This window comes from Canis lupus, chromosome 17, assembly GCF_011100685.1.
Source record: "Canis lupus familiaris isolate Mischka breed German Shepherd chromosome 17, alternate assembly UU_Cfam_GSD_1.0, whole genome shotgun sequence".
NCBI lineage: Eukaryota > Metazoa > Chordata > Mammalia > Carnivora > Canidae > Canis > Canis lupus.
This window is the reverse complement of record NC_049238.1, coordinates 58,800,433-58,826,661: the sequence shown is the minus strand read 5'-3', so window position 1 is coordinate 58,826,661 and position 26,229 is coordinate 58,800,433. Positions and strand designations below refer to the sequence as shown.

Below are 26,229 nucleotides of genomic sequence, written 5' to 3'. Positions count from 1 at the left end.
GGGTGAACTCAGTTGCAGTCCTCCCTACCCGCAACCATAACCCCACACAGCAAGCACTCAGCAAGGAAATGTATTTTCACATGCTTTGGGGAGAACTTGGGGCCGAACAACCTGACCAGATGATTTCCTGTGATTCAGTACCTACTGTGTGCAAAACGCTATGTTGAACGGGGCTGGATAAGTCAATAAAACAAGCTACTGGTCAAGCGGGACAAATTCTAACACTGGTCCTTGTAAAACAGAATTATATCACTGACCCCCTTTGCTCAGATTGTATAGTTTTAAAATTGCAAGGAAGAACCAAGTTCCAGATTGTCCTAAAGCCAAATTATTTTGGAATCTTTAAAAGGAAACTCTATTTGGTTGCCACAAAGTTGTAAATAAATTCACAATTAATCTGACTAGGCTCAGAATCACTTCTATGAGTCCAATTTCAATTGCTCCAATCATCCTTTCCCACTTTCCTGCTCTAAGAAGTTTATTGCAACGATGTCATGTTTAACAAAGTTCATGTCTATGCTATGACCACTACTCCATAAAAGGCAGAGTATCAAACTTAGAATGTAGAACTAAAAGGCCACAGGATTCCAAACCGAGCTCATTCTTAACTTCTGGCACGCCAACTCCTAACAGGCTTCCTCTCAGCAAAAGTACACAAGAGAAAGAACCAACCTTTCCCCAACATGTGGAGAAAAGAAAACTGTACGACGAGCATGTGCATGCACAGAAAGCCCGGGTCTCTACAAAATACTAAAGGATGTTTTCACACGCAAGGGTTGAAATGCCTCTATTGTCCTTGGGGCTAACAAGTCTTTAGGCAACCAAGTAACTTATATCAAACTAAAGAGTCTTGACAAAAGCATTCAAAAATGAATTTCTATCATTTAAAATAATGGCTATCCAAAGTAAAAAAAAAATTTTAAGATCTTGTTTATTTATTCATGAGAGACACAGAGAGTGGGGTAGAGACATAAGCAGAAGGAGAAGCAGGCTCCCTATGGGGAGCCCAATGTAGGACTCGATCCCAGGACCCTGGGATCACGACCTGAGCCCAAGGCAGATATTCAACTGCTGAACCACCCAGGCACCCCCCAAAGTAAGATTTCAGCACAAATGTTCCTTCTCTGTGAAATTCTCCTTGATTCCCAACTGTCCCTAGGAACGTACTCTGGGGCCCTACAGCATTATAGTCACAATGCTATTATGACACTTAAAAAACTGTATCCCTGTTATGTGTAGACAGAGAGCCCTTTGAGGAAAGGGTCATCATCTCAGCACCCAACATCCGGGAGAAACTCAAGAAACGCTGGGCGATCCAGGGGTTATAATGAGCTTGGAGCATAACTTTTGCTACCCTTGCCTCACATTTACACAAACCAATGAAGACATGCTAAATACCTGTTTAATTTCTCACCACCTGCCTTTCCCACGAGGTGAACTACTACGGAAGTCCCTGCTTATAGAAAGTAGAAGGTAACCATGTTTATGGTTTTGACTTGCATTTAATTTGATGACTTTTGCCTTTGCAACTGCTATAGCAATGAACAAATATGATTTTAACTTACAAGAGACCCTACAGAAACAGAAAAAAACATCCAACATACTCCAGATTGAATCACAGGAGTCATATGCTCATCATCAGGTTCTTTTACCTTTCAGGATGTCCAATCTGCTCTCTCTTCTACATTGGGACACAGAAGAACTTTCCAAGAATGATCTCTGCCTCCCAAACAGAAGGGAGTTATTAGGTCAAAGTAGAGTGACACCAGCTAGCCCCACATTCAGTCCTACAGGGATGAGAAGAATAGAGAAGTTCATACCCCAATTCACACCAATTGCAAAGAAAACTACCCATTCCCCGGTGCTCTGTGGCCAAAACAGTATTTAGAAGGAGCAGTAAGAAAATAATTAGGTGAAAAATGGGGAAGGAAGGCAAAACCACTAAAACTCAAAATGCAAGAAGATAGAGCAGTGTAGCCCAAATCCATCCCATTGAAGCCAAGGCTGTTTAGAAAGGCAAAACCACCAGACACTAAGCCTCATGCTAATCATTATTTTTAACTTGCTCCACAGCCAAGAACAGTCATCAAAAGGTTGCAAAATGAACTTTTATTTCATATCTTCTTTATGCCCTTGTGTTAAGCGTGATGGACATGCTGAAGAAATACTGCAAAGCCTAAGGTACAAGTGGCCATAAGATAATTTAACTTTCAAAAATCAGTTGGTCTTGAGCAGGAGGTCTTAACGTGGGATCCACTGCCTCACATGGAGTCTGTGGAGAGACTTAGTGACAGCTGTGAACTTACTGGGGAAAACTTCCATCTTCATTCACCCTCACTCACCTCTAGCAGAAGCTAGCACTGCCTTCAATTGTAGAGGAAGGTAACAACCAGTGATAGTATTAGCAATCCTGTGACTGTCACCAAGACAAACCACAGGACACTTTCATGTCACATTACACTTGTTGCAGAGATCTAACACAATATTTACAGTCATCCCTACTTCAAAATTACAATATGGTTAGACCTGCAGCTACATTCTGTTATTTAATGTGTTAGAAGGAAACAGATAAATTACTGTATCATAATCGCTTAACATTTTTATAACTGTTTCCATGTCACTTGTAAGTCTACATGTTCTCTTTTACGCATTTTAAAAACACAATTCTCAAAAGTCGTCCTACACTTCGTTAGTTTGCCAAAGGGGTATGTAGGACAGAGGAAGTTAAGAACAAAGAAAGTTGTTCGAGAACAAATAAAGTTCCTAGAGATTCCTTTAAGATTTTATTCATTTGAGAGAGAGAGCATGAGAGAGAGAGAGAGAGACAGAGACAGAGAGTGCAGGAACAAGGGGAGAGGCACAGGGAGAAGCAGACTCCCCGCTGAGCAGGGAGCCTGACATGTGGTTCCTTCCCTGACCATCATAACCTGAATCATAACCTGAACCAAAGGCAGATGCTTAACCGACTGAGCCACCCAGGTGACCTCCTATAGACTCTAACATCATAGTCACCAAGGTAGACAAGTAATTTATTCCAATATTACTTCATAGTTGGAAGAAAATTAAGCCACCAGGAAGCCAAATAATATGTCCAAGGTCTCTTAAATTTCGGGTGGGCATCAGCCTAGGTGGGCACCAGCCTAGGTGAGCATTCACAGCACATGTATTCCTACTTTCCCATGGGGACCTTTTCTTACATTCTACAATTGTCATCACTATCACTACCTTCCTACTAAATAGGGAAGAGGTATCACCTTTCAAAATTAGTAGAAAACCAAAGCCGAGGTGATAGAACAAGACAGACGCATAAGATACTCGTTTTTGTTCCTTGATCAACGGTGCTGCCATAATTGTTACAAAAGCTGAATTTGGTCTGCTCCTGAGAGAGAGTAGTCTTTCAGAAGTGAGAAAAATGTTGGGCTACATAATCCCTCATTCTCAGAAGTGTTCAAAGCACTTTGTAGATAGGCATTTACTTGTTAAATGCTGCAACGTATTATGAGTGGTCACAGCAGTGGTATCACCACTTCATAAATGGGAAGACTGGAGAATAAATATGAAAGACTGGTTCAAAGTCACATAAATCAATGGGAGAGCCAGTTTCCTGATTCCAAGTTCAAGGCTCCACTATACCAAATTACCATGATCAAATATTCAGTTGATTATAAAGTTTGTGAAACCTCTGCATGTCCCCCCAACCCCCCACCATAAGCCAGAGAGCATTTTCTTTTGATTCACAAAAGCAGACACTTCTGAAGGCTATGGGGCTAATATCCCATAGAATAAATTCCAATGTACATAGTACTTTTTCCACCTATGCTAGTCATCTAAAAATCTAGGTCAGGGGTCCTGAGCTCAAAAGCCACGTTACATACAAGTTAGTTGCCTTCTTAGAAGAGAACGGTGTGGAATTGTTCCTTCATTTTTCAGTCCATGACCTCCTTATCTACCTACTGTATCTTGTGGAACTGTGATCATCTTATGTTCAACGCCTATTACAAAATAATACTACAATGGTTTTAATACCATTAGATCCAAGGTCCTAAAACTACGAAATGTCACCTCTGCCCCAACTGTGCCTTAAGTTTTCTCTTCTTTTTCAAACCACCAGTTATTGGAATCCTCATTCTTCAAAGCATCCTTATGTCATCTAACTAACTTCTGCTTTCATTAAGTCATCTCTGTCTTCAATAGCTTGGGTCTTTTCTCAATAGTTACTAAGGACTAACTAACTTCTTAAAATTGTACTGAGGACCAAAAACATTATTCACAGTAACATCAACTCCTTGCTAAAATTTCCCAAATCACTAGTATCAAGACAAAACCATAATCAACAGGACAATCACAATGCAGTCTCCATGGAGAGTCAAAGGGTCTTAACCCACATATGACTGTTACCCACCATATCCTTTTGCTCTCCCAAACCCCATTTCTCAACTCTTTTACTATTCATCCTTCCCACCTGCTACTTCCGATTCATAATTTTGTGCTCTGTGCAGGAGAGTCCAAATCTCTGGTCTAAGAACAAACACTTAATTCCTGAATATTTCAAATGCCGGTAATCCACCACACATCACCGACCAAAATGTATCTCTCTACACAGCCACCATATCACTTTCCCACTAAAGTCACTGCCGTACAGTCACTGACCGGGATCCATCCGTGTTTGCCTAACTTCACTCCAGTTCCATCCCACCTTAGAGGCTCTCTCCATCAAGGGATACTTTATGTCCATCTCTCTGCCTTGTCTACTAACTTTCTCAGTCCCCTACTGCACTGTGATTTTGGCTCTCAGTCCCTCCTCTCTAGCACCGACCGGGGCCCCTGGAGGACAGATCGAGGCCTCCTCCTTCAGGCTTGGGAGCCTTCAGGTAAGGCCCCCAGCGACAATATTACAGGCCTCTAGCCCTTCCCTCCGAACCTAACCAACCCTGCTGTTGTTTTCCTTAGGATATCTCCATTTCACCAGGCTCCCCCAACACGAACCAGTGACATCTTAATAGTCTTTGCAACTTTCAGAGGTCAATGACTAGGGTTCCACTTTGGAAATCACTGGTGTGTCCACGACCCCCACAATGACTCAGTGACCTAGACATCACCACCTCACCTCCTGGAGCCCTTTACTACTCAGACACCCTTCTTAGCTTTCACTTCCCCTCACCCTTCAACAAGTCACTGGCCTGCAAAGTCCCCTCTGGCTCTCTATCCGCCTCCGAGGTCTTCACAGACCCCACCAAACTCGACCCGAATCCCCCTATTTAGCTCTCGGTCTCGCCCCGCCAAAGCCCCTTCATCCCCGGACCCTGGGACCGTCCCATCTCCTCCTGCAGCCTCCCAGGCACCGCTTGGGAAACAACCTCTAAAAAATCCGGAGACGCCGCGGTCGCTTCCCACCGCTCGGAGAGGACGCCCCCTCCTCCCCCACAGGTCTCTCCAGACTCCGCGCACTCACATCCGCAACCTCGACCCCCGCCCCTTGCCTCCCCTCCCCCCCACCCCGGCTCCCGGCGGCCGCGGCCACCCTACCCCCAAGCCGGCTCAAAACACGCGGACGCGGCCCCGGGCCCCCCGCCCCCGGCTCCGGCCCTGCCCCTCCCCCTCCCCCTCCCCCCTCCCCTCCCCGCGAGGTGCACTTACCCCCGGGCGGGAGTGGGGGAGGGGACGGCAGCGGGGCCGGGGAGGCGGCTCCGGTCCGCGCGGCTCTCAGCCCCGGGGGGCCGGGGCCGGGGCCAGCGGCAGCGGCGGCGCAGCGTCTCCCCCCGGCGGCGGCGGCGGCGGCGGCGGCGCCGTCCCACTCCCGCAGGCACACATAGGCTCCATTGTCCGCCGGCGCCTCCCCCTTTCCGGCTCCCCCCTCCGGGCCCGCCCCTTCCCCTCCCCTCGGCCCTCCCCCAGCCGCACCGCGCCACGGAAGGTCCCGCCGGCCCCGCCTCGGACGCGAGCCGAGAAGGGCCCCCTCCTCGGCCCCGGCGTCCCGCCCGGCCGGGGCACCGGGCCTGCCCCTCCCCGCCTCGGCGCCGGGCCCGCCCCGCCCCCCGCCCCCCGCCCCGGGAAGGTCCCGCGTCCCCCTCCCGGGCCGCGCGCAGTGGTACCGACCGGCCGCCTCCTCCGCCCCCGCCCCGCCCCGCCCCGCCCGGCCTTCCCGGGGAGGCCCCGCCCCGCGCCCTGCGCCCCGCCCACCCCGGGCTCGCCCCGCCCCCGAGCGCGTTCCTCCGGGGCCGCCCAGCGCCGGCACGACCTCCTGCTTTGCATGGAGACGCCCACCGGGTCCCCGCCCCGGTCCGTCACCCGGCCGGAGGGGACGCCCACTCCCCGCCTTAAAGCGGCAGAGCCCCTTTCCCAACTAAACCTCCCGGAGGGCCGGCGGGGTGGGAGACGCGGCCGGGGCGGGCCTCTTGCTCCCCGCACCGTCCTCGAGGCACCCGGACCCCCCCAACCGCTGCCGCAGCACGGGGGAGCAACCCAAGGGGACCTGCAGAAAACGCGGGGGGGGGGGGCAGGGCAGCGTGGAATTTGGCCATCTTTGACAGGAAAGAATTGGAAGCTGCCAAAGGAAGGAAGGGGTCTTTCCCTCACTTTCCCGCTGCCCTGCTGCCGGCCTAGTGCTCAGTCTTCCAGGCAACCTCCGCACAGTCCCAGGACGCCATCGGCCTTCCCCGTACCCTCCCCGGCCCCCTGTCTACACCGCACGATCCGTGCACCGCGCTCACGGTTGCCGGCTTCTCTCCCCCCCCACCCCCAAAGGGAGCAGGCCCCTCTCGGGGGTGCCCTCGTCTCCGCCCTCGCCGGGGTCCTGCGGACGCGGTGGCTGTCGCAGGGTCTCTCCCTCCCCGTCGGGCCCAGCCCAGCCCCGCTCACGCACCGCTACCCAGTGCCCTAGAGGACCTCCGGTCCAGATCCTCGAATGGCTTCGGAAGGCCTGTGCTTTGGAGAGAGAGCTCGAAACCCAGGCACCCCGGCCCGGTCCCCGGGGACGTGAGAAGGTAACCCCTTAGGTTGCACTTTTCCTCGGAAGGAAAAATGACGGCATCCTGGTGCACGCATGCTGCTGAGGAAGGCTCAGGTTCTGGCTACTCCTGTTCTATCTTAGTGGCCCTTGTTGCTGCCGTGACCAACTGTTATTACAGACCTGTCTACTGACGGTCCTCCCCAGAACACACTGTTATTACGTCTCTGTGTTTGTGCTTTGGAGAGGCTCGATCTAAGAGGTTTCTGCAACTACGTGCACTGGCCCCACAGCCCTTCTGAGTCAGTTAAGTGGAGACTGCCTAGGTTATGATGAGCTGCGTATTCCCCCTGAAGACACAGGCGACACGGCCAAGAGAAGTAGAGAAGTTTTCTTCTGCTTTTGCTTCTGCCCCCCATAGTTTTAACCAGGATTTACTTCATGCTGTATCAGTTTCCCTGTCTATAAAATAGGAAACCTTTGCCCAAGGGGCAATCTTTTAACTAATGGTGCAGCTTGTAAAGGATGGTGCAGGAGAACCCTGAGCGATAAAGCTTTCCAAAACATTTAAAATTCTTGAGTGACCATGTAAGTTTCTATATTATGTCTCCGCAGCCTAGATCCCGTGCAAAACGTTTTTTTTTTTTTTTCATAGCAAGATGTTTTCTCTGTCTTACATTATGACCGGTGATTGAAATAAAGAAAAAAAAAAAACATGATAGTACGCATTAAACAATATAAGCCCAAGATTGGCTGAAGGATTCCAAACGGGAAATAATTAAAATGCTTTTTGTCAAGTTTTGGTGATAGGGGAGAACCTCTGTAAAAGAAAGCAGAGGGAAAAAGTAAGGTATGCACATAGGGAAAGACAGCTAAACGCAGAAATATGCAAGAAACATTTGGGATTGCAGTTGTGGGTGGAAAGAAAGGATTTACAGAGCGTACCTATAAGAGAAAACCACTACCAAAATAAGCTCCTGAGTGGAGTGTTCCAGACCACATCACTTCTACTCGGAAACCTCAAAGACAAGCTCCTTATAACAATACACATACTAAAACGTCTTAACCATTTTACTAGGCTTTACACCCTCCATGATATGTGTCAAAATTCAAAATTATTTACTGAACAGAAGAAAAGCGTAAATGAATACTAAACATGCAACACTAGGGTAAAGGGGGAATAATATTAAGAATAAAGTGTGCTAGAAGTCATGAAACCTAAAGGTTAGAGTCTCCGTAGTAATGTAAATTTAGCAACATTTGCACATGGGATAGAATTGCATTTCAAAATATTATTTATTTTATCAAATAGTTTATTTTACTAGAATTTTTGTCTTCTGAATTTTCTAACTTCCATTCATTTCCATCTCACTTGAGAAAGAATTCTCTTTTGCTGTATAGAGCTCTAGCATGCTGTCTACACGTAAATACTAATGGATAATGATGAAATCATTTTTAAAAGCATCCTGTAAATAAACGCTTCAAACTGTTTCTGCTACTCTAGAAATTCTAGGAGAAATCATTTTTTGATCCAAATGGTAACATTGTTAAAAATAAAGGCTTTTGACGCCAAAGAGACCTGGGCTTGATTTTTTTTCCGTTTTGAAATTGGCTTCTCATGCTGATGAGAAGTACTTACTGTGATGCAAACATGGATGGTATAAATTTGGCTTCTTGGTTCTTCAGCTAATCTCAGAATCTTTTATTTAAGTTTGCCTCCAGTCTTTTTTGCCTGTAAATTCTGCTTTCAAAATGTTTGTTTCCTCAGCTCTTGATAAATTTACCCCAAAATTTTAGGGTTGGAAGAAACCCCATCCTATTTTACAGAGGAGAATTCTAAGACACAGAGGTTTAATGACTTGCAGAGATTATGTCCATTTTTAGGGAGTAGAATTTAAGTCCAACACTCTTCAGCCTGGTTCTAACTCCCGTGGTTTGTTCATTCCCACTAATATTTATCACTGCAGCAAAGCCCATGAAGTTCTACCCTCTTGATGAAGAAAGTAAGAATCAAACAGGTTGAGCCAGTTGGTGCTAGGGCTGTAAGAGGCCCCCACCGAATTCTTGCCTTGGTTAAAGCCCTCGGTTTGTCCATAATTTCCTGCTGCTTATACTGTTCCTTACCAATTCAACTACGTCATTGTCCAAACCAACGTGGGCAAGTTTCAACCCCAAAGGAATACCACCAAGAGAGTCATTTGTGACTGACAGTGAAGGGTTAGGATGGAAGGGCGTCTTGACCTTCACAGTCCTATTGCCCAATGCTGTAAGAAAATAGCCAAGAAACCATTTCTTTGTTAGGGTGCCCATGAAAAAGAAACAAATCGCCCTACCCCAGCTTTCACCAGTCCATTTAAGTCAGTGGGGAGTCTTCCAGCTTTATCCCTACCGGGAAAATTTAGGGCTGCGTGTCTCTTTGTAAGGGAGAAATCAATGTTCCCCACTGCCTTCCTTCTGGCAGCTCCTCCTGGGGCCACTGGCACTTTGATGTGAGTATGGGTCTCCTTCTGTGTCACCACAAGTCTGCTGCCAACAATCTGGGAATTACAGGCACCCTCTCTGTGAATGCTTGGCTGGGATCTGTGACTTGACCCTCAGATTCCTTAAAAAGTTCCCATCCCTGTTTCCCTTTTGTTTTCACACTCAAACCTGAATGATTGTGTCTCCCATCCTCATTGTCTGCCTTCTCAAAGTCAAGCTTTGTGACTTTCAGCCTGCTAGTTCCTGAGCCCTAAATCATTGATGTATAAATGCTGATCCTCCTCTCCAGGAGCCCATCATGGCTTAAGCAGAAGCAACGGGGGTGTTCCGTGTGCTCCAACCACTTCTCCCCAAACCCCCTTCATCTTCATGCCAGTTCTTCACACCTGTCCTCATAGTCTCATGCCCCCTTTCCTCTTCAAATCCCACTAATTTACTATTTCATTTTACTCTTCACTTTGCTCCCAACAATAATTCTGGGTATTTCTACATTTCATGTCATTTTCTTCTTCCAGACATTTCTCTCAGAATGCCGCCCTTCAGATCCACCTATTTTCTTTTTTTCTGGGTTCTACCTTTCATAGAGGATGCCTCCTACTTCCCACAGTCATCCTCTCCGCCAGCTTCTCTGGTACTGCTATCCAACTACTGCTGCCTGATTCACCTCCATGGTTTGTGTCCAGCTGCTTTCATTTGTTCCAATGCCCTGTTGGAATCCTTGGCCACCCATCATTCCAGTAGTGGCAATTCCTAATGATGATATGTAAGGAAGAAATCAACCCACATTTTTGTTTTCCCTCCTGGGCTGCCAGACGTTGTTACTAGAAAAAACCACAAAACCAAAGAAAGTAGGCCCCGACCAAAATTCAGGTGATGAAAATTCAACTGAACTTCGTTACTATTTACTTGGCAACCCCTTTGTGTATCCTCATAACCTCCTATATCATTTCCCACAACAATTATTCCAAATTCTATCCACTATGCCTTCTACATTGCAAGACCTATCTTGTCATCTCACCCCACCTCTAAAGGGGTTTTTTGTTTGGTAATGTCTTCCATTTATTTACCCTTTGTAAAATCTTTCTTATTCCAATACTCTTTTCTCCCTTTTTTTTTATTCTCAATTTATCCAAAGGGTAACCTACATTATCACAAATCCTTTTCCTCCTCTGTAAATCACCCAACCATTCTGCAAGAATTCTCTCTTCAACATGGCCAAACCTAATTGCCCAAAGCATCCAATGAATATCATTTCCTTTCTGAATCTCTTATATTTTGAATTTCAATGATATTCTGGTTTTGTGTCCCTACACACACCCCAATTTTATTGATATATAATGGATATATAACATTGTATAAGTTTAAGGTATGCAATGTAATGATTTGATGTGTGTGTGTGTGTATATATATATATATATATATATATATATATATATAGTGAAATGACCACCACACTAAGTGTAGCTTAGGTTCAAAACTTTGGCATAATCCTCACTTCAAAATCCTCCATCTATTTATCTCTTCTAAATCTCTTCTCAGTCACCTGCATCCACAAATTTCTCCTTCAATCAACTTCTTGTTTTCTGGTCCCAACCTGGGACTGTTGTAATAGCTTCTAAATGGTCATTCCTGCCTCCAGCCTCTCCCTGAATCAGCCAATTCTCCATGCTCCTTCTCCAGACAGACCTTCCTAAAAGACCTGTTTATAATATATTATAGGACCCCCTCTACCCTAAGATCAACAGTGTGGTTAAACAGGAACAATATTGGCTTTAGAATCACCTGGACCTGGGTTTGATTGCATATTGGACTGCAATTTACTAGCAAAGTAATTTCAAAAAGAAGAAAAAAGTAGTCTTAAGGTGGTTCCTAGTCTTGCCCTCTATCTTGAGAACAAAATTGTACACTTCTCTGCATTTTGCAGTCACTTAGTAGTTGCTATATTTATTGAGCACCTACTAAGTGCAGGACATCTTGGAGGAAGTACAAAAAATGAATCAAGTACCCAAAGTATCCAACTTTGTCTTCAAAATCTAATCAGACTTATACAGAGGCTTCATTCATTTAAAAAAAAAAAAAAAGATGTGCTGGGGAAAGGGGAATTCAGTAAGTGCCAGGTATCATGCAAGGTACCAAAGATTCAAATAAGTGTAAGACAAGTCCCCTCATTTTGGGACCTGAGATCAAGCTAGGTAAGAATACTGACAAGTGAACATTTATAATCAATTATAATAAATGCTATGAAATGGATAAATACCAGGTGTTTGGGGGCACACAGAAGAAAGACATCTAATCCAGACAGGGGAGTCAGGGAACTCAACGAGACCTGAGCAGAATCTCAAAGAATGCATAGGAGTCAGTCAGGCAAAAGACTCAGCAATGTGCAAAGGCTCAGCTGTGTGACAATGTATATAAATAACCACAATACAAGATAGAAAGTAATAAATAAGTGGCAGAGCAGAGGCAAAAAGTAAAATGGCAATCAGAGGAGATACATTTTAGAGGGGGTTGAGTGAGATGAGCAGCAACTGCTTCATGTAAGTGGAGGCATTTGAGGCAACATGAAGGAGTCCGGGGTCGTGTTGATCCAGACCTGCAGTGGGGCCAGACGCCTTTGTCTTCTCAGCATTCTATGCAGCGCCCTGCACACAATGGCACAACCTTTGCCTGCTGTCATGATGATGACAGCTATGATGATGACATCTAGGTTTTTCTCATGAAGTTGGCTCTTCTGATTTCCTAGAATGCTTATAAGGGGAGACTCAAGATTCAACAGAGTCATTTCTAGGGCCCTCAATCAGATCTCCTGGCTTTGAATCCCAGCTCTGCCGTCAGATGGCTGTGTGATCTTAGAAAAATTATTTGACCTCTCTAGGGTTTAGTCTTTTACTTTATAAAGTGGAACATCGATAATATTTTCCTCACAGGGTAGCATGAGGAATAAATGAGCAACTACATGTCAACACGTAGGACTAATGCCTCGCACATAGTAAGTGCCTAACCAATAAATGTTAGTTATTAATATATTTCATCATCTCTGGATTATCCACAATGGGATTGGCTTTAGGCAGAGATTTTAGGAGCACTGAGAAGGGTAACACAACAAAGGGTTAGCCCTGTTTTATTTTAATAATCATCTGGCCAGACATCTATCATCCTTAACTTTTAACTGTACTGAGGAAATATTGTGGGGAAGAAAGAAAAGGCTAATTCTGAAGCATGGACAACCTTCCCCAGGAATTGAAGCCAGGTTTTCTGAGGGCAGTAGGTCCTCTGGGACTGGAAGAAGGGTTGGATTGGAGAGAGATGCCAAGAAGTAATGAAGAAAACAAAAACAAGGTCATTTGTGTCAGTAAAGACATGCTTTACTAACTTAACAAACAGTACTGACCTTGATTTGGGGACTCTCCATCCACTGCCCCTTTCTCTACTCTGTGCTGTGTTTCAGAATAAATAATTTCACTCAGGATCAATGTTGAATCATGTCAATGAAGGAGACTACACAAGTAGTCAAGAAATCCCTAGCTTTAAGATTTCGTAATGACTTTTACATGTTTGCTTTCTTAGTTATTATTTATTAATAAAAAATGAATAAGCACTTAATATGTGTCATAGTGCCAAATTAAGTAGAGTGACAATTTCATTAGAAGCTGAACAAATAGGGGTGCCTGAGGGGCTCAGTCGGCTAAGCGTCCAACTCTTGATTTAGGTTCAGGTCATGATCTCAGGATCCTAAGATGAGCACCACGACTGGGGCTCTGGGCTCTCTCTGTGTGCAGCAGGGCGTCTGCTTGAGATTCTCTCTCTCCACCCTCGGCCCCTCCCCAACTTGTGCACGTGCTCTCTCACTCTCTCTCCCTCTCCCTCCCTCCAAAATTCCCTCTCCCTCCCTCCAAAATAAATATTTTTTAAAAGGTGAAGAAAGGGCAGCCGAGTGGCTCAGTGGTTTAGTGCCGCCTTCAGCCCAGGGTGTTTTCCTGGAGACCTGGAATTGAGTCCCACGTTGGGCTCCCTGCATGGAGCCTGCTTCTCCCTCTGCCTCTGCCTGTGTCTGTGCCTCTCTCTGTGTCTCTCATGAATAAATAAATAAAATCTTTAAAAAAAAAGGGGGGGGGGTGAAGAAATAGTCCTTGTCAGAAATCTCACAGCCCAGTTGAGAAAACACAAAAAGTTTAATAACGATTGATTTCTAAATTTTATTACAGATATGACAGACATGAGACAAACTCTGGACTTCCAGAAAAAAAAGAAAAAAGCAATGAGTAGAGTCTGGAGCGATCACTTGCAGCATCAGAAGTTGAACTGGGCCTTGAAGAATAGGATTTGAGTGGTTCTAGGAGGGGATGGTGTCCCAGGGGCCAAGCAAGAGACTCAAAGGAGAACAGCATGTGTGGACAGAAAACAATAGTAATGATGAGAACAAGCATCATGAGAGCTGTCCTTTACTGAGCATTTGGTATTTGCATGTGCCAAGCAATATTCTAAGGACTATAGTCATATCATCTCACTTAATACACACAATGACCCCACAAAGTATGAACTGTTGTTCCCATTTTACAGTTGAGGGGCTAGAGACTTTTTTTTTTTAAGATTTTATTTATTTATTCACGAGAGACACACAGAGAGAGGCAGAGACATAGGCATAGGCAGAGGGAGAAGCAGGCTCCTTGCAGAAACTTGATGTGGGACTTGATCCCAGGATCCAGGATCACGACCTGAACCAAAGGCAGATGCTCAACCACTGAGCCACCCAGGCGTCCCAAGGGACCAGGGACTTTGAGAGAGAAGTCACTGTTCTAAAATCATGTGGCTAAGTGGGTGCTACGACGAAAATCCAAGTCATTCTGAGTTGAAAGCTCTTAGCTTTCTACAGTACAGCCTCTCTTAGTGCAAGTATTGGGATGCAGTGGCAAAATACAATTGAATAAATAGGGTAGGAATTCATTACATAGAATATAATTTATTTTTTAAAGATTTATTGATTTTAGAGAGAGAGAAAGAGAGAGCGTGAGGAGGGGCAGAGGAAGAGGTAAAAAGGAATCCCAAACAGATTCTGCACTGAACCCAATGTGGGGCTCGGTCTCCTGACTCTGAGATCATGACCTGAGCTGAAACCAAGAGTCAGACACTTAACTGCCTGAGCCATCCAGGTGTCCCACAAAGAATATAATTTAAAGAAAGTATGCAAGAATGATATACTGTGAGGTTAAAAAAAAACAACACCAAAAATCATAGTTTACCAAACACTGCTTGTGGAACAGGCAGTCTTCTTTACAGGATCATCCAGAACTTGATTTAGAGTTATACCCACTTTACAGATGAGACAATCAAAATGGAGACATTGAATGACTTGGCCAAGCCTCACAGCTATTAAACAGCACAGTCCAGAACTGAACACAAGGCTGGCAGCAAAGCCTGTGTTCTTGCTGCTATTTCACACTGCCTCTCTCCTTGGGCAAGGGAAAAACTGGGTAAAAATAACACTGCTGCAATTTGTATGGCATTCTTCAAAGTATTTTCATATTCACAGCCACATCTGATCCTTGTAGGATAACCATGTGAGAGTTTCATAAGATACCTCCAACATCGATCATAATGAATAATAACAGTCACAATAATCACTAAAATAATATTAGGCAGCACCAAATGCTCCCCATACATCTGGCCTCACGTGGATTGTATGGTTGACTTACAGCAATCTTGTAAGATAGGCTCTGTTATCATTCTTACCTTGCACATGAAGATACTGTGGCTCACAGAGGTTAAAAAATTTAATGAAAGAGGTTGGCCTCAGATAAGTTGCAGAACTCATTCAAGGAATGTGATTCCTGGACAGGAGCACAGCTCCCAAGTTTCCACATCCATGCATGCCCTCTAACAATCTCTCTGCAGCTCCAGGAAGGCAAGAAGAGCAGCTGGAAGGCTGCAGAAATGTAGGTGTGAGGTGATGCAGACCCAGACAGAGTAACTTAGGGGACAGTGAAGAGGTGGCACATCTAGGTGCCGTCTGGGGAAGGCTGTAGCAGCTCACTTCTGAAGCATGTGAACATAAGAGGAAGAAAGAAAAGCTGAAGTTTGGTTTCAAGCCTAAAATGGGTGGAAGTGGTGGTGGGCATTGTGGTCAGAAACAAGAGTGGTTTAAAAATGACACTGGTCCACAGGGAGACATACTATATGCCAACTGGGGATGACTATGGTAGAAAAGACAGATGACATCGAGTGTTGCTGGTGGAAATGTAAAATGGTACATCTACCTTCGAGAACAATTCAGTAGTTTCCTAATAAGTTAAACATTTTACCATATGACCCAGCAATTCCACTCTGAGGTGTCTACCTAAGAAATAAAAACAGGCCCACACAGACTTATATGCAAATGTTCTATCGCAGCATTATTCCTAACAGCCAACAAGTGAAAATAATCCAAATGTACATCAACTGATGAATGGGTAAATAAAACTTGGTGTGGTATTCCTCAGCAATAAGAAGGAATGAAGTACTGATACACACTATAACATGGATGCACCTCAAAATCACTGTGCAAAGTGAAAGAAGCCAGATGCACAAGACTGTATATGGCATCATTTCATTTATATGCAATGTCCAGAAAAGGCAAACCTATAGAGATGGAAAGCAGATTAGTGGGGTCAGGAATGGGGATCAGCAGCAAACAGGCATGAGGGATCTTTCTGGGGTGAAGCAGATATTTGAAAACTGGATTTTGGTGTTGGTTGTGCAACACTAAATTCACAACAAAAGTCATTGAATTATACACTTAACATGGGGGAACTTATGGTGCATAAATCATATCTCAATAAAGCTTTTTATTTTTTACCTAAAGTGAAGCTAGCTTGTGAAAGAAAAAAGAGTTGTTTTAGAATTATAGGTGACAACTGGACACTGAAGTGGAGATGTCCTGCCAGGTGCAGAGGTAAAAGCCAAAGCAATAGAGATGCCTGGGTGACTCAGTGGTTGAGCACCTCAGGGGGTGATCCCAGTCCAGGACAGTGTCACATTGGGCTTCCTGCAGGGAGCCTGCTTCTCCCTCTGCCTATGTCTCTGCCTCTCTCTCTATGTCTCTCATGAATAAATAAATAAAATTTTTAAAAAATAGCTGAAGCAATATAAATGAATTAGTTCACGGAGGAAAAAGGCACACAAGATAAAAGGAAGATGTCAAGAATAAAACCTTTGGTGTCACTACCACCAGGGGCAGGGAAAACTGCGGTGGCTAATAATGATGTTCACCTTGGTAACAACTCGTCCCACTAATATTAAAATTCACTTATATTCTCTAAGCTCGTACCACCGAGCACAGAGGTATGTGCCCCAAGGCATGGCAAACAGCACGGTCAGTCTATGTGGGGGAAAATTGCCTCTAAGTGACTAAAATACACAAGGATAAGTGGAAATGGACTGAATGTATTCTCTGTATTTTGATGCTAAAAAGAGAACTGCACAAATACTTTCACCTGAATTAGAAATAACATCAGCATTAGGGAGTGTGGTGTTTTGAGAGCAATGACATTTCATTTAGTCACTAACCACCAAAAAGGGTGGATATTATGCTGGACCAACCCTAGAATCAGGCTTTTTGGCCTCCATATCGACTTCTGAATTTAGAAGGAGCCAGCAGAGTCTCAGGTAAACTTGGCAACTGCTTTCTCAACTCAGAACCTAGTGACCCATCCTCCTCTGCCCCCTCCCAGGCTGAGAACTTTGGGGAGGGATCCTTCTAGGCTAGGGTATAAAGATCCTCTCCTTCCCCAAAGGCCTGACAGCCCTTTTTTGTTTCTCCTTTCACATCTCCGGTGAAAATGAAACAAATTTAGACCACTGTCCTTGGTTGTGAAATAAAGTGGGAGAAAAAAAAAAAAAAGAATCTGGGAGCTCAGGGTAGAGACAGCAGGGTATAGAGAAAGAAGCCCAGGATTGGGAACATTGACCCCCAACTTCAGGACCACCCCACTCACATCACACTATGAGGGGCAGCTAAGCAGACTCTTAATCCCAGGTTCACCTGGAGCCTAAGGCTGGATTTTGGATAGAGGAAAAAAGATACATTTACTTTCACTAACTTCTAACTCAAATTTATCATTGCCTTCAAATACAAACATAGGCAATAGATCAAGGTGGCATGAGCCATCTAGGACTTTTTCACTGATAAGAATCACAGATATTTTTGTTATCACTTTACCGTTGTAGCAGATATCCCAAATATTGCTTATACTCATCACTGATGATGCAACATTATGGTAGTTATTAAATCTGCCAGTAGAACTTTTATTAATGTTCTAATAAAGAAGCATATATATTAGTACACCACAGATTTGATGCTTTTGATATTTTGATCATATTTCAGTATAACTCTTTTTTGTAAGGCTATGTATTTTTTAAAGTCATAATTCCATCCATCGGCTTCACCAGACAGCCCAAGGCAGGTCCATGTCACAAAAAAGTCGAAAAATTCCAGGACTGGAAAAACTCACCCCAGTCTCTATCCAGAACCACCAAAAATGAGCTTCCCTACAAAGCAGGCAATCCCACCATTAGCCAACATTTCCTCTGGGTTTTTAAGATTCCCATTAAAATGCAAATGTCCCCAAAGGAGAAGAACTTCTCCGAGTGTTATTAGTTAACCCCTTAAATGGGATTGTTTAGCAGCTAGCTGAGCACAACACCCTACAATTCAATTAAACAAACATTTATTGAGCTCCTGCCACGGGTAAGAAACCAGGCTCAGGGATAGGGAGTGAAATCCTCCAAGGTTTCTCCTCTCAAGGGTGTTTGCAATCTAGTGGAAGGAATAAAACAAGTGCAGAAAAGACAGAAGAAGAGAAATGGCCCCAGAGAAGTGCGAGGAGCAAAGCGCGTCCAGGGGAAGAGAAGGCCTGGAGGAAAGAGACTCCAAGCACTTTCCAGGATTGACTGAGTATGAACCTCAGAATCCAGCGCTGGCCAAGTTCACTGCCTAGGGTTGCGTTCAGCAGGTAAAGCATCAAGCAAGCTAGGCGGCTGAGAGCTCCGTTAGGCACCCGGGGCCCGCGAAGCCCAGAGGAGGGGGCGTCAGTGGGGGCAGGGGAGGGTCTAGAAAGACTGCGGGTTGTGATGAACGTGGTACGGAGGAAGTGACACAGGAGCTGAGCCTAGTAGGAAAAGTTTTAAAAAGATAGGATGGGGGAAGGGAGAGGGGAGGGGCATTCCTGGCAGAGGTGAGGGTGGAGGGCCTGCTCTGGGGACGCATCCGAAGTGAGAGTCTCGGGGTAGCCGAGGCACCTGGGAGGAGACGGGTCTGCAATTGTAAAACCGAGTTGTACTGCGAAAGGATCTTAAATTTAACGCGGAGGAATCTGTACCCCATTCCTTTGGAGCAACCAGGCAAAGTCTTCATGGAGGAAGGCCTTCCTATTTGAGCTGGGCCATTAAACCATTAAACGTCAACAGGTGGAGATGGAGATGGGGCGGGGGGGGGGAGCGTTTTGGGGCTGCGGGGACACCGCCAGCGGGGCGGGTCGCGCAGGGCGGGGTAGGGACCGCGCGGCCGCGGTGCCAGGTGCAGGGAGGCGGCGCGCGGCGCACACCTGGCTGGAGGGGGCGGGGCGGGGCGCTGTGGTCGCCGCGCGGGTCCCTCGCCCTCGAGCCCACGCACCGGGGCTGGAGCCTGTCCTCCAAACGCCCCAGGTGGTCTTGAGGCGCCAGAGAATCGTTGAGGGGCTGAGCCGGAGAAAAGGCCAAACGGGAAGGCGGGCTAAGAATCTGCGCTCCCCTTGGAGGCCTTGCGGCGCTGCGGAGAATGGACCCCGAGGGGAGAAAGGTATTTGCCGAGCCGACGGCGCTTGAAGAAGCTTTCGGGGAATGAAGGGTTGAGGATGGAAAGTGTGGGGACCCAGGAAAGGGCTATTACAGGGGTCCAGGTGGGGAGTCACGAGGGCCTGAATCATCGCAGTGGCGATGATCACGGCGACAGCGGCGCAGGGAAGAGGAGGGAAGGGGCAAATGTAAAGACGTTTGGTGACAGAACCTACATGGCTCACTGGGCAACTGAAGTGGGTGGAGGGGCTGAGTCACGCAGGACTCCAGAGATTGGAGCTGGGCAATGAGGAAAACAGCAGGACCTTTACCAGAAAAGCAGGGGAGAGAGGCGCCTGCGTGAGGAAGGCTGTGTGTTTCGATGGAAAGCTCTGGCACAGTCACAGGCTGAGAACACTGTTGATTTTTAGTTTGAGTGAGGGCACACTGTGGTTAGTGGAATATAGGAGGAGACACAGGTGGCCCGCCCAGACTGGGCCGGGGCAGAAGAAGGCTGCGGGGCCGGCCTTCCTCACCGGTTTGTGGAGGGAACCCCAACAAGGTGACAGGAGCTCTGAGCTGTAAACCCAGGCCAGTCCCTGCTCTTCTCAGGAGCTACCGTTTCCTCTTTGGAAGAGCAGGTGATAATAAAACTTATCACCCACTCATCTCATGGGAGTGCTGGAGAGCAACCAATATACATACATAAGTAAGTTTAAGACACTCAGCAAGAACAAAGTGTGCTAGAAATGCTAAATAATAATAAATCCAGCCGCCTCCTCCACCATGATAGTAAACAAGGTGTCTTTTTTCAAAAACAGATGTGGCTAACCAGGTACCAGCTTCGAGGCTGTCTATAGCTTCTAATAGGAAGGTAATTAGATCTAAATTCTTGATTTTCAAGAATTCCCTTATTAGAGAGTCTGAGTGACCCTAATACCTCCATCAAACGGAGAGCCTGAGCCAGACTGCAGAAAATTATTTTATCATCCCACCTCCCATTCTAAGTATCTATGTGTGACTAATAGCACCCAAACTGCAGGCAGTACCCACCATCCCCCTATGCTGCACTCTTTGTCACACCCTTGAGGTCCCTCTCTTGGCAGAATGGTGCCATATAAAATATTCAGGTCCTAGGTAGGATGCGTGCAATCTACAAGGGAAAGAAGGCTGTCAGGCAGAAAAAGTAAAAGAAAAAAAATAGCACTCCTAAAATGACAAAGATTGCAAATCCATTGTAAAGTAACACATCTCTAATGGTATGTTCCATGCATAGCACATCTCTTAATAAATCCCACACCAATCTCTGCTCCCCTAAAGAGCAGACCTGATAGGTAATAATTCCCCTCCTCTGTGGTAAAATCCAATTTTCACACCTGGTAAATGAAATAACTCCACTGCGAACCAAGGTCGGGTTGGGGTGAGCCGTTAACAGAAGGTTAGGGACTGTGCATCATGTAACAGCTCTTCTGGGAACCCCTTCCAGAGATTTGCTCTTTTTATGCCAGTTGATACTATTCAGGTAGAAAACCTCCAACCTCCTAGGTTACAAAAGCTAAAGCCTTTGTCACCTGGAGTGGTTATGAATAAGTACTACGGTTCATGGGTCACATGTGTGTGGGGCCTGGCTCTGGCCTTTACCTCTCGTTTGGTAGGAAGGTTTCTTACCATTTGTTTACTTTTAGGAGATAAGCTTATGCTGCTTTCCTGACAAATTGACCATGAGAGGGGTGATGCTACTGAAATTTACCATCGTTAAAGGAATAACACACCAGAGAAAGAAAAAAATATAATGCCAAAGTCCAACTAAAATCTGTCTACCGTACGGACCTTGTCAGTGATTTGGACATCCATAAGAAATCAACAACAAAACATATACATACACACACATGGAGAACTGGAATGTAGGCCAGGAACACATCCCAGGATACATTAGAATTTAGTAAAGGTGGCACCACAGATAAGTAAGGAAAAGGGAGGATTACTCAAGAAATACTGTTGGCATAATTAATTGTTTACTGTTTGGAAAAAATTTAAGATCCTCATTTCACATCGTATAATAAATCAGAGAGATTAAAGAGATGAATATAAAAATGAATCAATTAAAAAAATCTAGAAGAAAATATAGATGAATATTTATCTGACCTTGTGGACAGGGAAAGATATTCTTAGAATAAAACCAAAGGAAAAATAAATAAATAATTTGGTGGATTTAACTACGTAAAAATGTAAAATTCTGCGTGTGAAAAAAAAATCATAAAACTAGAAGACCAATGACCTAATGGAAACAAAGTATTTCCAACAAATAGGATTTTAACAAATATGACTGAAAAGAAATTACTCTTATTAGTATAGAAAAAACTCAGATAAAGCAATAGGAAAAAAACGCCTGGGTTGAAATTTGACATTGCAATTTTTAACATTTTGAAATTTACCATTTAACACACACACCCAGAAAATTGATAGAAAAAAATCACTTGAATTTGTGAAAACATTCATTCTAACTAGTAATCGAAGAAACAGCAATTGTATTTTCTGTGATGGCCTGGCATATGGTTACTGACTTTCTAAGTATTTGTTGACTTGTTCAGATTAACAAAGAGTAAGAAAATCCCATTGGTAGTTCGTAGGAGGACGTAGGAAAAGCAGGGGTCAGCAAACTGTTTCCGCAAACTATTTCTGTAAAGGGTAATCTCTGTTGCAAGTATTCAGCTCTGCCACTGTGGGGTGAAAGCAGCCACGGACAACATGTACCTGAGAGAATATGACTGTGTCCCCAAAATGCGTTCTTTGTGCAAACTTAAATGTGAATTCCATATGATTTTAACGTGTTATAAAATATTGTTCTTCTGATTTTTCCCAACCATGTAAATGTGTAAAAATCACCATTAGTAATCATTCAAAAACATGTCATGGGACAGATTTGGCCCATGGGTATTGTTTTCCCTGTCCTAGAGCAACATTTCTGGAAATCAACTTGACACTATATATCAAGAAACTTTGTGGGGTTTTTTTGTTGTTGTTTTGTTTTGTTTTGTTTTGTTTTTTTATCAAGAAACTTTGTAAAGGCTATGCACAGGTTGGTATTATAATAAGCAGGTACGAATACTTCTTTAAATAAAAAAAGCACATATTCTTTTCCCCAATTGCCCTAATAATTCACTCCCTAGGAATAATTTATAAGGAAAAAGGAAATGGGGAAACTCGGAAATTTATACAAAGAACTTCTCAACATTGAGCAGAGTGGGGATGGTTTAAGTACATCTGATACATTCATACAGTGAAATATTATGCAGCTATAAATCTTTTGGAAAAAACATATATGACATACAAAAAATGCTCACAATATAAAGTTAGGTAAAAAAAAACAAGACAAAATGTCTATTTCCTAGTTTTGCAAAACATGTAATACAATTTACATAGGAACATGTATACGCATAGAGGAAAGAATGAAGGAAATGCATTAAATGTGAATAGAGTCTTGGATGCTGGGTTTGCGGGTGATTACATTTTTCTTTATTCTTTTGTTCTAATTCTTTACAGTGAATAGTTATTACTTTTGTAATTAAGAAAATACACTGGGGCGCCTGGCTGGCTCAGTTGGTGGAGCATGTGACTCTTGATCTTGGGGTTGTGAGTTCGAGCCCCACCTTGAGTGTAGAGACTACTTAAAAATAAAATCTTTTTAAAAAGAAAGTACACTAATATTATATTTAAAATAAAATAAACTGGTGGAAAAAGTCCCAAACCTTAAGTTCACACAGAATAGTGAGAGAAGGAAAAAAAAAAAAAGCCTTTCAAATGCAACCTAAATGTAAAATCTTGACAAAATCTGCAATGAAAACCAGACCCAGGCAACTGAAAGTCGCCAGGGTCTAAAATTCATGCAAAATCACCACAGGAGGGGGAAAAAAAGTTCTGATCAAAAGCAGCTGAGACCTGGAATCTACAACTGCCCCTACACTGAACATATCCAGAAAAAGAAGTACGAGATGAAAAGGCTGCCTTGGGTCCTTGTGTGCAGTGGGGCTGGGGGTGACGGGGGGCACAGATGGCTTCTTGTTCCTAACCTCCAACACCCCCACCTTCCCCCAAACAATAAACCACAAAACAGCTTTTGCCTCAAGTTTTAGGACAAAATTAGAATTCTACAACCAAGGCTTGCTTCTTTTGTTCTAGTGTGGAGGAGGTATGACTTCTCTCTTCCCATGTATTGCATAGCCATTTACACCTGGAAGCATTTTTTTGCTAGAGAGAGACAGAGAGGAGTTAGAGTAGTTTAAAGAGAGGGATGTTTCCCTCAAGCACACTTCAACCATTTCACAGATTGGTCTAGAACCTGACGGGTATACAATTAGTGTATGGCTATCCTCTGAGGAGTTTACTGTATGCCGATCGATTTGCTACACCTTTATATTGGTTGCTTCAGTTAAGTGTAAGAAGAGGCCAATAAGGAGGACTTTTCCCAACCTAAGCAGTTGTCATATCCATTAAGACATAACCAGATAAGGCCTGGAGGGATTCAATAATTTGCCCAGGGTCATCTAGGTAATAAGGGGCAGAGGCAGGTCTCAAATCTTACTTCCAAGCTTCCAGTATCAGTGGCTGAAATACTAAAATCAGATTTTAAGAAGAGGCAGGGTAGAGCACAAATGTTACCATCAAACACACTGGAGTTCAAGGTTCAAGATCATAGCTTAAGTTTATTTTTCTTGGCCTCAATGTTCTCACCTCTAAAAATGAGAATAATAAAACATCTCTCAGAACTTTTGGAAGTTCAGAGATAATATAAGGAAAATACCTAGCAATAATATGTCCTCAATAAATGGTTGCTATTAAGACAACACAACTACATAAATATATATATATATATATATATATATATATATATATATATATATATATATATTTTCTTCTGTTCATTTCCCAGAGATCTTTAATTCTTTGCTCTTCTAGTTAAAGTAAGGGAAGCATGTTTGGGACAACAGGTTTGAAAATGGGGGTGCTTTAAGGCATGTTGATGCTTTAAAAATCAAGCCCAAACTCTCTAGGACCATAAACCATTGCTCATGGTGCTTTTCTAGAAGAGCAGGAGCAATAAACATATTCCTGTAGGAAGACTCAGTCTCAGAGAGCCCATGAGATGAGCCAAAGGAGAATCTTCTACCCACAAAGAGGAAGGTGGTAACGTCCTTCACTTCCTTTGTGGTTTTAGCCTAAACCACAACTCCTCCCTTTTTGCTATAAGTTGTTTCTTTACATCCATTCAGATGTGTGTTAGCTTTCTCCCACCTAATATGTCACTCCCTTCTCTGCCATATGGATAAAGAGCATATGCTTCTCCTCCTCCGAGGAAAGCGTCTCCAGCACATAGGAATGGTTTTGAGCTGCTCTCACAACCCATCCATTCTATAGCAGCCTGCATGGGACCCTGTTCCAGGAGACCTCTGGAAGACTCCAGAGTTCTTCCAATGCCCAGGCTTGCAGCTTGGAGGCAGAGAGGATGAATAAGTGTATGTACATCACTTAGGCAAAAGAGGAAAAGCTTCCTGCTCCAAAATGAATGAGAACGTCAGGGTTTCCAGTTGGAAACAAATGGAGGAAATATAATCTTGTTTTGGTTTAGTTTTTTTGTGTGTGTGTTTTATTTTTGTTTTTGTCTTTTTGGAGAGAAAGAAAATGAATGAAAGGGGAAATAAATGCAATGCCCAAGCCACAGAAAGGAAAATCAGAAAATACCCCCAAAATGGTAGGTTCAGGAAGGTGGGCAGACAGCTGTCTCCTCACTGCTGCTGTGGTTCCCGAGTTAATATTTGCCAGACTTAGCATTCCTGTGAGTGCCGTTGGGATAATGGGCCCCACTCAGCATCACGTGACTTCTCCATCTCAGCCGAGGGACAGGATTTCAACCATATCACACACAGCTCTCATTACTTGTAAGGAAATGATCTTACTGAGGAAAGCAGCACAAACCATAAACACATTTACTTAAAAAGGCAAAGCTGTGAGGTATACCCCTCCACTTCACGACTAACATGGTGTGCTGGTCTTAGCTGCTCATGGCCGAGTCCAGAACAGCATTTTCTAGAGTGGATCCAAGAGCTGCCTCAGGTCACGGGCACTCGTGGACTTAACTTTCTTGCCTGAAGGGGTAGAATAACAGTCATTTTCTATGGAAGAATTTACTAAGTACCATCTTTGTCAAGCAGTGTTAGCTATTCCAAATTGTAGAAAAAGGAAAATCTTTGCCCTTGAGAAGTTTATCATCTTGTTAGGGAGCCACTATGCCAAAAATCAGGGTCCTAAGGCGAGAATCATTAGATCCATCCTCATCCTTTCCCTCTCTCCCTCTTTTAGGTTAAACAGAAACAACACCAGCACTGAGACTTGGGGAGGCTGAGTGACTGTCCATGGCTACGCATCTAGTAAGTCCGCAGAAGCAAAACCCAATTTTTCTAACTCCAAGACTGAGGACCTTTCTCTCATATTTCACTTGTGTCCCAAAAGGAAGAACTAGGGCAAATAACTGCACAAGTTCATATGATAAAAGCCACATGTACATATGTATCATGGCATACAAATAAAGGGAAGGCAAAGTCTGAATTGAGTTAGTCCGGAAAGGTTTCTTTGGAAGAAGTTCTGAAGGGTGTGATTGGGTAGGAATTGTCAGAAGTTCAGTTCCATCAACAACCATTTCAAAAAGCCCAATACGTACAAAGCACTCGACACAGAGAGAGGAAGCCCAATAAGATGAATAATAGTATCTCACGGTCTCCGCCCTGGACGAGCAGTACTACTAAGTTTATTAATGGTAGAAGGGGAATAACTGAAGTAAGTCACAGTTATGAGCCAGGGGGAGGAGAAAAGCAGACTCTTGGAAATATTGTGAAGGCAGAGAAAAACCCGCCGGGAACCAGGAATGGATATACCTTGAGAAGGAGAACTCAAAATTTATTGAAGCATCACAGAGGAGGAAGGTTTTCTAGATTTAAGCTGAGTAAAAGGGAACAATCAAT

General features: G+C 44.2%; 1 protein-coding gene and 2 long non-coding RNA genes across 12 annotated transcripts in view; 2 read left to right on the top strand and 1 right to left on the bottom strand.

Annotated features, from left to right (window-relative positions):
* BCL9 (BCL9 transcription coactivator) overlaps window positions 1-26,229 on the bottom strand; it is an 83,095-nt gene that overhangs the window by 18,913 nt on the left and 37,953 nt on the right. For 5 of the 9 annotated variants that reach the window (XM_038561986.1, XM_038561985.1, XM_038561976.1 and 2 more), the window contains exon 2: window positions 1,653-1,787. The exons of 1 other annotated variant lie outside the window; for it this stretch is intronic. The gene's annotated coding sequence lies outside the window, so the exon portion shown is untranslated. Of the gene's footprint in view, window positions 1-1,652; window positions 1,788-5,637; window positions 5,751-6,862; window positions 7,084-26,229 lie in introns of those variants that run through there. 3 more of the 9 variants (XM_038561978.1, XM_038561979.1, XM_038561977.1) reach the window with 3 other exon arrangements.
* LOC102156457 lies at window positions 1,234-13,675 on the top strand. Its single transcript, XR_005372701.1, has 3 exons — window positions 1,234-1,473; window positions 2,074-2,181; window positions 13,633-13,675. It is a non-coding gene; the product is annotated as an uncharacterized LOC102156457 (long non-coding RNA).
* Window positions 19,007-26,229, top strand: part of LOC102156514 — a 59,668-nt gene continuing 52,445 nt past the window's right edge. For both annotated transcript variants that reach the window (XR_005372702.1, XR_005372703.1), the window contains exons 1-2: window positions 19,007-19,238; window positions 25,571-25,638. This is a non-coding gene — a long non-coding RNA (uncharacterized LOC102156514). The remainder of the gene's footprint in view (window positions 19,239-25,570; window positions 25,639-26,229) is intronic.